This window comes from Pelophylax lessonae (genome assembly GCF_965119305.1).
Source record: "Pelophylax lessonae genome assembly, chromosome: 3".
Taxonomy (NCBI): domain Eukaryota; kingdom Metazoa; phylum Chordata; class Amphibia; order Anura; family Ranidae; genus Pelophylax; species Pelophylax lessonae.
The window spans coordinates 310,206,393-310,220,905 of record NC_138770.1 but is presented as its reverse complement, the minus strand read 5'-3'; the positions used below and the strand labels follow the sequence as shown (position 1 = coordinate 310,220,905).

The 14,513-nt window shown below is 42.3% G+C and overlaps 1 protein-coding gene across 1 annotated transcript in view; it reads left to right on the top strand.

Moving 5' to 3' along the window:
• DIS3L2 (DIS3 like 3'-5' exoribonuclease 2) overlaps positions 1-14,513 on the top strand; it is a 1,275,365-nt gene that overhangs the window by 821,016 nt on the left and 439,836 nt on the right. The window lies entirely within an intron of this gene.

The following is a 14,513-nucleotide window of genomic DNA, read 5'->3' as shown; positions in this document are numbered from 1 at the left end:
CGTTGCATTTGACGTGGTTAATGAGTCCTTCTATATTCACCATTTGCCTCCAGTAAAATGGCGGAATTGGCTTCACTCACTTCCGGATATCCGGGTGAGCGGAGTATAAGAGATGGCGTCAGCGCGCCGTCCGCACCTTTGATAACGTCTCCTTGGACGAAACGCCGTTAGGTCATGGCGTGCTGACGTCATCCCCGGAAGCGTATTGAGGGAGCGGATGCGCTTTGCCGTCCGGCCGGCGGCTCCACATCCCTTTCGTGACTGTATCTACTACTTGTAAGTGCATTTCTTTTAATAATAAAGTGGTATTTGAAGTTTTTACACTATTGGAGCCTTTCTCTTTGTCCGGGCTGGTCTGTTGGCAATACCCTGGTTACTGAGATCCTATTTTGGCTACATCCACCAGCATCATTGGGTCCCTGAGGTTACCTGTCTATACGTTGGGGGAGCGCATAGAGTGACTACATTTGTGCATCTTATCTGTGGTCTGGTAAGAAACTTAAGGTGTCTTTGGGTGTCACGCTGGTAATAGATGTACTTGGATATATTTGAACTCTGCTGATCTTTATCTCAATCTGGTAAGAGGCTGTACGTTCGGTGGTGGTTCTTCCTCCTTTCTCATCACTGGGATAGATATTTATGTTTGTTATCTAATTTTTCTGGTAAGCAGTCACACAATTGGTGAAGGATACTCACACTTTATGTGGTGGAATTGATTTTGAATTATTTTCAAAGATTTATTGTACGGTATCACGCTATGGAGTGTTTTTCTTTTTTATATGATTTATGACCCTTTCACATCGAGTATCCAACGCAGAAACTCCACGCAATCAAATCTTCATGGCATGTGAATTTCACCTTGGCATATGAATCTCGCAATTTTTAAGTGCCTGTCTGGTAAGCACATTTCCTAAGGGACTTTAAATTGCTGTGGGTGCTGATCAAGATTCTCAACATTATTTCTTATTTATCCACGTTCACAACTTGGGTGCAAAGCAGTGATCTGGTTGTCTGTACACACCTTTTCTAAGTTTTACAAAACTTGATGTGTTGGCATCCTCGGATGCTTCTTTTGGCCACAAAGTTTTGAGTGCGGCAGTGGTTTAAAGAGACATGCTATTTTTTAATGTCTCATGGGGTTTATTTCATTTTTTTCCTGGGTTAGCTCCTGTTGAGCTTTACTTACCCCATTGGTTCAGTTAAATTTTTTTTCTCTGACCTGGGTGCTGCATTGCCTATTTTAAGGTTGCGTCTTCCCACCCCTCACATCTACACTGCTTTGGGTCGTCCCAATCGTGATGACTGTATGAATGGGCGGCGACTGTCAGAGGACGTAAGAGAAAATAGAATTTTTGTAAAATCTTACCGTAAAATTCATTTCTTTGAGTCCTCTGACAGTCGCCGCCCCCGCCCCTCTCTCTTTGGGGTTGACAGTTTTTCATGGACTGCTTGCTACATAACTGAATTAGAGTGGTACTGGCTTGAGGATATAGGCCAGAGGGACGGCCCCCTGTGGGTGTGTCTATATGCTAATGTCTGTTGTATTAACAAAATCACTGCCTAGCTTGCTCCTGCAGAGAAGGCCAATACCCAATAGTGAAGACTGTATGAATGGGCGGCGACTGTCAGAGGACTCAGAAATGAATTTTACGGTAAGATTTTACAACAAATAGAGCTTTATTTTGGTGGTATTTGATAACCTCTGCAATTTTCATGTTTTTGAGCTATAAACAAAAAGAGCGACAATTCTGGAAAAAAAATAAAAAAAATTATTTTAACTTTCTGCTATATAACCTTCCCAAAAAAAAACAGAAAAAAAAAAAATCTTAATTTTGCTAGACATAGCCCTACGTCGGTTCGTGTAGGAGAGCCAGCCTGCAACAGTATATATATGCGATGGGCGGTCCAGAACCGGTTAAAAAAAAAATGTACAAACCGTATACAAGTAGTCTGATGGCTTCTTTCTGAGGGTGGAAGGCAGTTTTAACCAATATCCTCCCTTCGCAGTGCTCATGCAGAGCCAATTTAAATTGGCCAGATACCATTTGATTACTGTGACCAGTCACAGCAATCACGCATGAAAACAAAGGCTACATTTTGCTCTGCTCATTTTTTCCCCGTTGGGGGCACACAGTGCAAATCCATGATTGCGATGTCTTTTGGACACCGCAGAAAACAGAAATTACACTTGCTGCAGTGTAAAGTAGTGAGTGTACAGCTTGTATAACAGTGTAAATTTGCTGTCCCCTCAAAATAACTCAGGACAGGGGCGCATGTGCGGCGCGGAGCTGGAAGGTCACTAGTTTCTCGGCTCCGTCGGAGGGGAGAGAGACAGGCTGCTTTCCCGGGGCCAATTCTACAATTTTTGCAGCAAAACTTACCAGCACCCCCGTGGGAACATCCCGTGCATGCCGTCAGCTAAGAAAAGTAATCGGGGACGCCCTCCGAAACACTCTTTAACGACATATCTCCTCCGCACTAAGGATATCACCAAGATGACTAAAGATGGCGCCCAGGCCTGTCCTTCGCAGCATGCAGAGACCTCTTCACCGCCATCCTCCTCCACAAACCCCGCAGCAGATCGTGAGTACTCTAATGGCATTTCTAAAGCGGATCTTGATGCTAGTCTCACAGCGATGTATAACAAATTGGCAGACAAGTTTCAAACTGAGATCCATAAATCGACCAACACTCTGTCACAGGAGATAGCTGCTTTGGGGAGTCGCACAGATTTATTGGAGGCAAAACATGATGAACTGGCCATTGCACATAATGATCTCAGGAAGGATTTTGAGCTATTGTCTGACAATTACGGTTTACTACAACCTCAAGTTGAAGACTTGGACAATAGAAATTGTAGGAATAACCTGCGCCTCAGGGGTATTCCAGAAACAGTGACAGAGCTGACCCCCGCAGTGTCCAAGCTTTTCAGTGAACTGCTGCCGGATAAACCTGCTTCTGCCTTCCTGTGTGATAGTCCACAGAGCCTTCCGCCCTAAGCCTCCCCCTGATAAGCCCCCAAGAGACGTGGTGTTGTGTCTTAAAGATTTCCTGGTTAAGGAGGACATCCTGCGTGTTTCCAGGAACACTCCAAACATCATGTTAGAAGGTTCCAGGATTCAAATCTTCCCAGATAGATCACAAGCCACTCTTGAGAAACGTCGCAGAATGAAGGAGGTCACCACCATTCTGCAGACAGCAAGGATTCGTTACAGATGGGGCTTTCCCTTCAAACTCACAGTACCACACAACGGTTCTGTCTATGTGGTCTATAATTTAGCTGAAGGAAAGGAACTGCTCATTAAATTGGGCCTGCTGGATGCAGCCCCTGAAGCCAGACCACAAGCCACTCTGAGACCCTCACCTGTGTGGTCCACCCCAGCAACGAGAAGGGAACAGCACAGATGGTGAAACCCCTTCAGGGACGGTTCCTTTTAACCCTACACTTACAAAATAAGCTCTCTTATTCAAATTTTTTTTTTGTAAGGGAGGCTTTGCTCTGCTATGCTAATGAGATTCAGCATGGGCCCTCGTCGCAACAGGGCAGCTTATCACTTGATGGTGAGGTCATGTTGTGTCAGTGGTGCCCTTCAATGCTCTATCCTTTTGAATTATACTGCTGATGGTTTGAAATCAATAGAATTTTATGACTAAGGTTCACAGTGGCCTTTCTCTCCCCCCCCCCCGCTGGTTTGTCCCCTATGTGCTATTTCGTGGGTGCCTGTGCCCTTAATGGGAGCACTTTGGGGTCTTACCCCAGGTCCCTGGGGTTCCAGGGCGCTGGCCCCTACGAATGGCGTTTGGACTTAATTGTCCTCTGTTTGGTTGTATTTTTGATGGGTTTATATGCAATGCCCATCTCCCTGACATATGTTTTATCTCTAAGAGTCTATAGGACTCCTGCTTGTATTGTTTATTTTCTGGTACTACAAAATAGTAGTTTTTTGAAAAATAGAAAGTCATCCACTCAGATCGTTACAACAATTTTATCGGTTTTTCGGTCTATTGACCTGTCTGTGGTCTCTTGTCCGAAGATTGCAATACTTCTCATATTTATGATATCTGTACAATGCTATGATCAGATGGTTGCACACAAGTTGTTTCATACTCTTTTTTTCACAGGCACACTTAATGTCTTCCTTAGATCATTGGGTTCAATTTCAAATTTCATTCCCACTAATTGTCCAGTCGAGTATATGCCTTCTCTTTATCAAAAATGGGTCTTAAAATAATTTCACACAATGTCCAGGGATTCAATTCCCCAAACAAAAGACACAAAGCATTTAGACACTACACTGGGCGCTGATATTATCCTCTTGCAAGAAACACACTTTGCCACAGACAAACACACAATATTTTTTGACAAGTCATTTAGACAATTTCAGTATTCCACTTTTCGTAGTAAAGCTAGAGGGGTAGCTGTTTTCATCCGTAACAATATTATTTTTGATATCTCATCTACATATTGTGATCCAGAAAGTAGGTTCCTGATCCTCAATGGTAGTATAGCAGGTAAATTGATTACAGTTGCTTCTCTTTATGCCCCTAATGAAGCTCAGGCCACGTTTTTTAAGCACTTCTTTGAGATACTTGGCAGATTTGATTCACCTCACATGGTGGTTGGGGGAGACTTCAACCTCTCTGCTCACCCATCACTGGACAGGAGTAGAGTTACGCCCTCCTCCAAGGCTTTTCCTAAAACTCTTACTCGAGTCCTTAGTGACTTTCAGTTAATTGACGCATGGCGAGCCCATAATGTTGGTATTAAGGAGTTCACTTTTTATTCCCACCCTCACGACAGCGCGGCTAGACTAGACTATGTGTTTTGCACCCCGGTCTTGATGGCTAATTCTTCGGATGCCAGGATACACATCTGTCCCTGGTCAGATCATAAAATCGTATCATTCGAAGCATGTGGGGTGGGTATGAAAAACTCAACATTTAATTGGAGACTTAATGACTCCTTATTGAACGACCCTTCATTTACAGCTCAGATCTCATCCTCATTGGATGAGTACTTTAACATTAATGAGAATGATGATACTCCCACAACAACAGTTTGGATAGCACACAAGGCGGTGATTAGGGGTAAGATTATCACCCTAGCATCAGCTAAAAATAAAGCCTGACTAACCGATATAAAATCCCTTACTAAAGACTTGGATAGATTATTTAATTTGCATAATCATGCTCCCTCCTCTGACCTGATGGAACAGATCTCCGCCAAAAGGCGTGCTCTAGATGAATTAGATTAGCTAAACACATCTCCCAATTGATTAATCCAGATCAAACTGGATTTATTCTAGGTAGGCAACTAAGGCACAATATTAGGTTAGTCTCTAATATAATTCTGGACGCCAACATAAACAAATCTCCCACTTACCTAGTCAGTCTGGATATCCATAAGGCGTTTGATAGCGTCAGCTGGGCTTATTTAGATCATTTGCTTCCGAGATATGGACTGGGCGATGGATTCATCCACGGCTTCAGAGCCCTGTATGAATCCCCACAGACGAGGGTCCGCCTTCCTGGATGCAATTCAGACTTTTCACCTGAAACGGGGTACTAGACAGGGATGTCCCCTTTCCCCTCTTCTGTTCGCCTTGGCCATTGAACCCCTAGCATCCTCCATTAGAAACAATACTAAGATTAGCGGCTATTGTAAAGAGGGGAAGGAGTTCAAACTCAGTCTTTATGCGGATGATGCTCTTTTTTTTTTATCCCACCCCCATATATCCATACCTCAACTATTAGTGGAGTTGCATCAATTTAGCTCTATCTCAGGACCGGGGGTCAATCTCTCTAAGTGTTCTCTCATGCCCATCAACCTACCAAATTGGATGCAGATCTCCATTAGAGAGAGTTTCTCATTTACATGGTGTTCGAGATCATTTAAATATTTGGGAGTGCATATCACCCCTCACTATGATTCCCTATTTTTGCTAAATTTCCCTAATATGTTTAAAAAATTAAAATTATTGCTAAAAACTTGGTCTACATACCATATCTCACTCCTGTGTAGAATCTTAGCAGTGAAGATGATTATACTCCCCAAGTTATTTCTTTTCCGTGCCCTCCCCATCAATGTTCCAAAAACACATATTATGTCTTTTCAAAGAGATATATCGAAGTTTGTCTGGTGTGGGAAAAAATCCAGATATAATAAACATGTTTTGCATGCCCCTCAGTCTCTTGGCGGTCTAGGTCTCCCAGACTTTTGGCTTTATTACCTCTCTGCTAAATTTCAACAACTAGCTCAATGGAGTTCCAGGGACGATGATATCCCTTGGCTAGGTTTTGAACCAGCCACGGTTGCCCCTTGCTCTCTGCAAGCCATACTCTGGGACAATCCGCGACCGCCTAGATACAATACATTTCCCAATAAAATTATCAATCATTTACTTCAACTTTGGTCCAGATTGAAATCCCCTCTTGAAATTATATCCCAGGTCTCTCCTCTTGACTTCCTTCATGAATCATATTGACTCTCCCTCTTTCCCACTAGTTGAAACAGACTTGGAGCCTTGGATCTCTAGAGACCTAGTTTCCCTTAAGGCCATTTCAGTCTGCAACACACTCTGTTCCTTTGATCAACTTATCCAATTGCACAAGATTCCCAGATCAGAGTTGGACCACTATTTACTCATAAAGGAGTTTTACCGATCACAGGGCTCCACATTACTGAACCCACCATTCACTGTATTTGAAAACATTTGCACCTCTTCCCCAAGAGGAAAGGGTATTATATCCACATTATATTCCCATCTGGTTGGCGTCTCTCTTCCAGAGAAGCAGGGTTATATGATTAAATGGGAAAAGGACCTTAACTGTACTTTTTCAACTCTAGAATGGAATAATATGTTAAGTAATCTACGCAAATGTTCGCGTTCTAGTGCATGCAGGGAATCTCCACTTAAACTCTTTACCAGATGGTATCTAACCCCTTCCCTAATACACTCTTTTTATGATTCAGTTTCATCCTCTTGTTTCAGAGGATGTTCAGAGGAAGGTACTCTGCTTCATCTCTTTGGAACTGCAAATATCTGCGGCCCATCTGGGATCAGGTTCAAAAACTTGTATCGAAAATAGCTGGTTCAAGCATTTCCCTCTCCCCAAAAATTTGTCTACTATTTATGAAAGTTCCTGGTATCCCATGCCAGACAGGGAGACTGATCCATACATTGATGTGCTCCATTCACTGGATGAACTGGAGATCAGACACTTTGGTGTGGTCTCAGGTACTCTCCCGTATGGAAAGTATTAAGCTATCAGAAAAAGTTTTTCATTCTGTACAAAACTCGATGCCAGTATTTCAGGCCAAATGGACTAATTGGGATTCTAACGGTTGATATGATTATAACCTAGGTTATGGGCACTACGTTCATGTAACTGAATCATACAGCATCCCTTATTCACTCCTGTTCTATTATATTTTGGCTTAACAGATTTGTTATTGCTTTTAGCCCAACCTCGTTTTGTAATACCTTTCTTATAACCACTGTATACCTCTGTATACCTCTGTTTTGATATCTGTTGAAAATGATCTGTAATGTTTTATATGACTTTCTAATAAAAATCTTTTCAAAACAAAAAAAATAACTCAGGACACAGGCATTAATGTCTAAATCACTGGCAACACAATTGAGTACACCCCTAAGTGAAAATGTCCAAATTGGGCCCAAAGTGTCAATATTTTGTGTGGTCACAAATATTTTCCAGCAATGCCTTAACCCTTTTGGGCTTTGAGTTCACCAGAGCTTCACAGGTGGCCACTGGAGTCCTCTTCCACTCCTCCATGATGATATCGTGGAGCTGGTGGATGTTGGAGACCTTGCGCTCCTCCACCTTCCGTTTGAGGATGTCCCACAGATGCTCATTAGGGTTTAGGTCTTGAGACATGCTTGGTCAGTCCATCACCTTTACCCTCATCTTCTTTAGCAAGTGTTGTCTTGGAGGTGCATTTGGGGTCGTTATGTTGGAATACTGCCCTGCGGCCCAGTCTCCGAAGGGAGGGGTTCATGCTCTGCTTCAGTATGTCAGTACATGTTGGAATTCATGATTCCCTCAATGAACTGTAGCTCCCCGGTGCCGGCAGCACTCATGCAGCCCCAGACCATGAAACTCCCTCCACCATGCTTGACTATAGGCAAGACACACTTGTCTATAAGCAACTCATGCTTGACACAATGTTCTTAGTCTGCTTGTTTTAAGAAAACTGTTCGCGGGCTTGTGCATCATCTTTAGAAGAGGCTTTTTTCTGGGACGACAGCCATGCAGACCAATTTGATGCAGTGTGCAGGGTATGGTCTAAGCACTGACAGGTTGACCTCCTCCGCTTCACCCTCTCTAGCAATGCAGGCAGCACTCATACGTCTTATTTGCCAAAGACAACACCTGGATATGACGCTGAGCATGTGCACTCAACTTCTTTGGTCGACCATAACAAGGCTTGTTCTGAGTGCAACCTGTCCTGTTAAACCACTGTATGGTTGCGGCTCAATTTCAGGGTCTTGGCAATCATCTTATAGCCTAGGACATCTTTATGTAGTGCAACAATTCTTTTTTTCAGATCCTCAGTTTTTAGCCGTGAGGTGCGATGTTAAACTTTCAGTGACCAGTATGAGAGAGTCAGAGCGATAACACAAATTTTAACACACCTGCTCCCCATTCACACCTGAGACCTTGTAACACTAATGAGTCACATAACACCGGGAAGGGGAAATGGCTAATTGGGCCCAATTTGGACATTTTCACTTAGGGGTGTACTGAGGTAAGGCTGTGGAAGATGTACATTAAAATGCAAATCAATTTATAACGTTTTTGAAATGTGTTTTTCTGGATATTTTTGATGTTATTCTGTTGCTCACTGTTAAAATAATCTATCATTAAAATTATAAACTGATCATTTTATTTTAAGTGGGCAAACGTACAAAATCAGCATGGGGTCAAATACCTTTTTCACCTCACTGTATGTGATGTCCCCATACTTAGAATTACACCCCCCAAAACATATTCTTCTATTCCTCCAAAGTATGCCTATGCTGTGTGTGAGGAATATCTGATTTGACATCTGTGCATAAAAAAGTCTTCATTCTCCAGAAACTTGTGCCATCTTCAAAACTCGCCATGCCTCTAAATGCATTGCAGGGTCTGCTTTGCAAAATGTGGTAGTTTCTGGTGACACTGAACCTAGCCAAATGCAAAACTGGTGAAAAAAAAGTCTAAAAAGATGAGTAGGGAAAAAGGTGTCAGTGGCCTCTACCTGAAAAATCTTTCCTGTTTTGAGGTTTTCACATTGTTGCTAATCTAGTGCATTTCATTAATACCAAAGCAGCTGAAACTGACTAACAACCCCCTCTGATACTTAACTGACCAGATCAATAATATCCCTGGAGTTTGACTTGATGCTATACTCAGTTTCAAAAGTGTTCCTTGAATTTTATTTATATATATATATATATATATATATATATATATATATATATATATATATATATATATATATATATATATATATACACATACACAGTATCTCACAAAAATGAGTACACCCCTCACATTTTTGTAAATATTTTAATATCTTTTCATGTGACAACACTGAAGAAATGACACTTTGCTACTAAGTAAAGTAATGAGCGTACAGCTTGTATATCTGTGTAAATTTGCTGTCCCCTCAAAATAACTCAACACACAGCCATTAATGTCTAAACCGCTGGCAACAAGAGTAAGTACACACCTAAGTATTAAAAGGCCAAATTGGGCCCAATTTAGCCATTTTATCTCCCCTGTGTCATGTGACTCGTTAGGACCCCTTACTGAGGAAGTTGTGACCCGGGAGCGTATGACGCAACGCATTTAGGGGGCGGAGACTACAAGCGGCGACACGGCAGCACCGCTCCTCCAGAGGCCCCTTGTATTTGTTTTATCAGCTAGCACAAGCTGCGGATTGTGCTTGTTTTGTGAGTGTATACCATTTTTTATAAATATTAAAGGTACCATATCAGAGCGCATTAGATTCCCTGTTGCTTTATTTTTCATGTTTACTGGGAGTTACTGTGGCTATATGCGGGCATTCCACATATCCTTGTAAGGAGCAGTACCTCATTGATGTCCCCACAAGGTTTACCCCCATCGGGATCATTTATTGCTTACATATTCTGCTGGATGGAGTAGTATATTAAGGATATCACTATTAATGATCACTGCCACTGGGATTATTGCATTTTGAACCTATGGGAAGGTGAGAGACCATCCATTAGTTGTGGTGGTAACACATGAGCACTGAGTGTGGAAGCATCTGACAAGCACCTTATCTTGCTGATTTTGCACATTTTATTTATTGAATGGACTTGTCATATATTTATATTTATTTTCACTCCTGGGATGCATTGTCTTCACTTGCACTGATTGATTTTACACTGTAATGAATTTATAGATATAAGTTTTGTATGGATTATTGTAGTGGATTGATTATTTGACATAGTATTATTGTTACTATTGTTATAATATTGTCAAAAACTTTTTCAAGCACCTGCCACTTTATATCTATAACTTTTTGGGTATCGTTATTTATATAGCAGGTACTTTATTAGCACTTGAAATTCTTTTTGCTCATATTCACTTTACCGCTGTACCCCCTGTAACTCTGGGGATCTGAAAAAAAGAATTGTTGCTCTATATAAAGATGGCCTAGGCCAGAAGAAGATTACCAAGACCCTGAAACTGAGCTGCAGCATGGTGGCCAAGACCATACAGCAGTTTAACAGGACAGGTTCCACTCAGAACAGGCATCTCCCATAGAGGGTTTGCCCAGGCCAAAACTCTGTCAGAAAGCAAAGAAATAATGAAGCCTACCTTGCTTCTGTCAGTGGGGAACGCCTAAGGCAGCATCTCAAAGTATATTCCAACCTGGTGGAGAAAGCCTCTGTGTTTAACTGGATTGCCCCCAAAATGCTGGGGAAGCGGAGCGGAACCAGACATTGCTCTTACAGAGGTAACATTTGAGGTGGGTGCCTGCACAGAGACTGTAACAGCAGCAGGGATGACCTGCAACACTGGTTGTGCCGGAACAGCCACAGTGGTAAGATCCAGATGAGCAGTACAAATCAAGAGCGTCTGTAATGCTATGGCAAACTGATCCATGTGGTGATCCTGCTCATTCAATCTGGAAAATATATTACCACTAGGTGGATTGTCTGCATCTTCTGAATTCATGGCCTTCGCTTACTGTCGGGAATCATGAATCAGACAGAGACCGAAAACGCTGTAAAAAACACACCTTTAAAGTTAAAGTAAAAATAGTACAATACAGGAATGTAGTCAAAACATAACCAAAATGGGAAAGCATTCAGGCCAGTGATTAGGGAACCAGAAATTGGCATAGTCGAAAGCAGAAGGTCGAAATCCGGACCCAGAAGGGACGTCAGCTGGGCAAAGTCTTGAACAGGAACACAGCAGAGAAACTCTGGATATCTTGACAAGGCGAAAGGCAGTAAAGGAATGAACAAGGCAGCAAATAGCCAGAAGGGGCTGGCTGTAGATTTGACTGACGAGCAGTAACCAGGTGAGCCACTGAGGTAACAATGAGATCTGACATTTATCCGACAGCTGAGCAACCTGAGCACAGGGAAAAGAGGTGCTGCCAGCCCAGCCCTGACAGTTAATCAGTTTCACCTGAGTTGGTGTCAATGAAATTAGCAGGTACACTAGATAGGCAACAACGAGACAACCACCAAAACAGGAATGGTTTTACAGGTGGAGGCCACTAACATTTTTTTTCCCCACTTCCTCTTTTTAGACTGTTTTTCTCTAGTTTTGTATTTGGCTAGAGTCTGTGTCACTACTGGTAGCATGGGGCGATAACCTGGACTCTATAGAGGTTGCACAGGCAGTCCGACTCCTCCAGGTTGGCACATCAATATGTGCCATTACCAGAAGGTTTGCTGTGCCTCCCAGCACAGTCTCAAGAGCATGATGAAGATTGCAGATGACAGGCAGTTACTCTAGGACAGCTGGAACGGGCCGTAGAAGGTCTTTAACCCATCAGCAGGACCAGGATCTGCTCCTTTGTGCAAGGAGGAACAGGACGAGTACTGCCAGAGCCCTACAGAATGACCTCCAGCAGGCTTCTGGTGTGACTGTCTCCAAACAATCAGAAACTGACTTCATGAGGGTGACCTGAGGGCCCGACATCTTCTAGTAGGCCCTGTGCTCACAGCCCAGCATTGTGAAGCTTTTGCTATTGAACACCAGCATTGGCAGGTATTCCAATGGTGCCCTGTGCATTTCACAAATAAAGAGCAGGTTCACCCTGAGCACATGTGACAGGCGTGAAAATGATCTGGAGAAGCCATGGAGAACGTTTTTATGTTGCCTGTAACATTGTTCAGCAAGACGGGTTTGGTGATGGGTCAGTGATGGTCTGGGGAGACATATCCATGGAGGGACACAGACATTTACAGAGTAGACAATAGCACCTTGACTGCCATTAGGTATTGGGATGAAATCCTTGGATCCATTGTCAGACCCTACACTGGTGCAGTGGGTCCTGGTTTCCTCCTGGTGCATGGCAATGCCCGGCCTCATGTGCCGAGAGTATGCAGCCAGTTCCTGGAGGATGACGTAATTGATACCATTGAATGGGCCTCTACAGTCGCCTGACCCAAATCCTATTGAACACCTCTGGGACATTGTTTCTGTTCATCCGACACCACCAGGTTTCACCTCAGTCTGTTCAGGAGCTTAGTGATGCCCCGGCCTGATCTGGGAGGAAATTCCCCAGGACACCATCCATCTCATTAGGAGCACGCCCCGACATTGTCAAGCATGCATACAAGCATCTGGGGGCCATACAAACTACTGAGTACCTTTTTATAAGTTGCTGCAATTAAATTTCAGCAAAATGGACTACCCTGCTGCATCATTTTTTACTTTGATTTTCAGGTCGTCTTTGAATTCAGCCCTCAGTAGGTTGATAATTTTTATTTCCAACAAACTTTTCGTTCCTAACACATTACCCAGTCCACACCAATATAGATATCCAGCATGATATTTTTTCCCATTGAGGTCTGATGGGTTTTTTAAGTATTCCTTTAATTCTTTTGGAGGTGTGTGTTTGTGTGTGTGTGTGTATATATATATATATATATATATATATATATATATATATATATATATATATATAGTCAGTCATGGCCAAAAAATATTGATACCCCAGCATTTCTCTGATAATGCACAACTTCACCCAGAAAATTGTTGCAATGTTTAGGCATTCTCATGTTTGTTTCTTTTGTTTGTATTGGTATTTCACAAAAAAGTGGAGAAACACAACTCCAAATCTGACACATTCCACGCAGAGCTCCAAAAATGGACTGGACAAAATTACCACCTTCTCAATTGAAAGAAATAATTGCATTCCAAGTGTATGATGCTCCTGTAATTTGTAAGTAAACTCACCTGTATCAGTTAACAGTTGCTGACAGTAAAGAAATCACACCGGCAAGCGGTAAAAATGGTGAATAATTTACTCAACCTTTCTGTTGTGTGTCTGTGTGCTTAAGGTTACAAGTTCATCTCCAGAGATCTTGATGTTCTTGTGCCCACTGTGGGCAACATTGTCAAAAAGTTTACAGCCCATGACTCTGTAGCTAATCTCCCTGGATGTGGACGAAAGAGAAAAATTGATCAGAGACTGTAAAGAAGGAATGTTCGAATAGTAGGTTAGGAACCTTGATCAACTTTAAGTCAAATTCAAGCTGACCTTCAGACACACAAGGTACAAGTGTGTCAGCTTGCACTATACGTTGCCATCTAAATGAAAAGCTAGATTAAAGTTTGCCAAAAGTTACCTGAGGAAGCCAAAATCCTTTTGGGAGAATGTGCTGTATAGACAGACGAAACAAAATGACAGCTTTTTGATAAAGCCCATCATTTTACTGTGTTAAGAAAAAGGAATGAGGCTTGTAAAGAAAAGAATACAGTCCCTACAGTCAAACATGGCAGATGTTTTGGGGTTGCTTTGCTGCTTTAGGCACTGGATGACTGGATGTGCATGGCATTATGAAAACCGTAAGCTACCAGAGAATTCTGGGGTGCAGTGTAGAGCCCAGTGTCAAAAGTTTGGCCTCTGTCCGAGGTCATGGGTCTTACAGCAGGACAATAAACCCAAGCACATGTCAAAAAGCATCCAGAAATGGTTTAAGACATAGCGCTGGAGAGTACTGAATTGGCCAGCAACAGCAGTTGGAAAAGGAACTTTTGCAATCTTAGAGACCTGAAGCAGTTGCTGAAAGAAGAGTTGTCTGAAGTTCCAGTAGTGTTGTAAAACTCATTGGCGGTTACAGGAAGCAATTTGTTATATCTTTTCCAAGGGGTGTGCTACCAAATAATAAATTGAGGGTGCCAATAATTTTGTCCAGTCAATTTTTGGAGTTTTTCTTGGAATGTATTAGATTTGTTTTTTTGTTTTTCCACTTTTTTGTGTAATACAAAACAAAAGAAATGGAAAAACATGA